The following is a 1,273-nucleotide window of genomic DNA, read 5'->3' as shown; positions in this document are numbered from 1 at the left end:
TCACCTGTTAATAAAATACGTCAAACATTGCAAAATGTCTTGATGTCTTGTACTTTAAGGCCGTCTAGATTGATGAATCTGCTGATCAAATCTGTGATACGGAATGATGTGAATACTGTGTGACTAAGATCTTTTTATATCTGTCTAGCTGAGATCTGAGTGGTGGGTGTGAGAAATGCTGCTTACCCTTTGGAGGAGGAAGTGATGTATCTGAGCTTTGTAAACTCCTAATGCTGTGAAACACTGACCAGATGACAGATGAGAAATGCTGTTTTTCTCTCATTTGCCTCCAAAGCCTACGGACAGCTGATTGGGGTTCAATGTCAGAAAAACTGAGACTCTAAGAACTGAGGTGGCTTGAACACAGTATATTGCATTTAATTTATTTTCTTAAAATTTAGGTCATGCATTTTTCATGCATCAAGCACATGTACTGCAATAAAGACATAGGTTTAATATTGCTTAAAGTGAACAAATCTAATGGAAATCCATTCCATCTGGATATTGTGATCCTTGTCATCAAATTTTCTACATCTTATGATATCCATGCAAAATCACTAAGTGATTTTTACAGTGTTCCGGGCATGCAGGTGCATGTCTTAATCTACTCCCAATTTGAGTGACTAGTTTAAATCTGTGAAATCACCATTGACAATCTGATCGGTTTTATATAATGCAGCTTTCATGGGAATCTCATCATGATGTAGTGGTGGATATACTAAAAAATGGACTAAAACAGACCCAAAAATAAGGGGTTACACACTTGTGATCCCCTTTGGCAGAGCTACTTTGAAATTACTGTTTGGTATAACAAAGAGTCTCAGGGTTACTACATCCGGGCACAAGGCCAGAGGAAATTTACATGCTAATTCTTCTACTCGACCGATCGGTGTGATAAATCTATATGTGATGAATCACGGAGTTTCAAGTCTTTAAGTTTGCATTAGGAGCTTGTCGGTGCATTAATTCCAAATGCTCTTCTCATTTTCAGTACTGGTGCTATAAGATCTTCATTATGTATTAAAACACTGTATATCATTCAAACACTTCTCTTCAGAGTTCAGTACAAATTTAAGTGGATTTAATTGACTGACTCGTATACATCAGTGTAAGCTTCTAAATACATTATGAGCTCATGATAGCACAATTACACTTAATCAAATAAGAAGAACAACTAAAACTACATACTAAATCACAACAAAATATAGCTAATATAAGTAATGATGGCTGGGTATCCGGCTTATATTTACACATGATGTAATCATCTCTAATA

The sequence above is a fragment of the Barbus barbus genome (assembly GCF_936440315.1).
Source record: "Barbus barbus genome assembly, chromosome: 44".
NCBI classification, from domain to species: domain Eukaryota; kingdom Metazoa; phylum Chordata; class Actinopteri; order Cypriniformes; family Cyprinidae; genus Barbus; species Barbus barbus.
Note: the sequence above shows the minus strand (reverse complement) of the source record.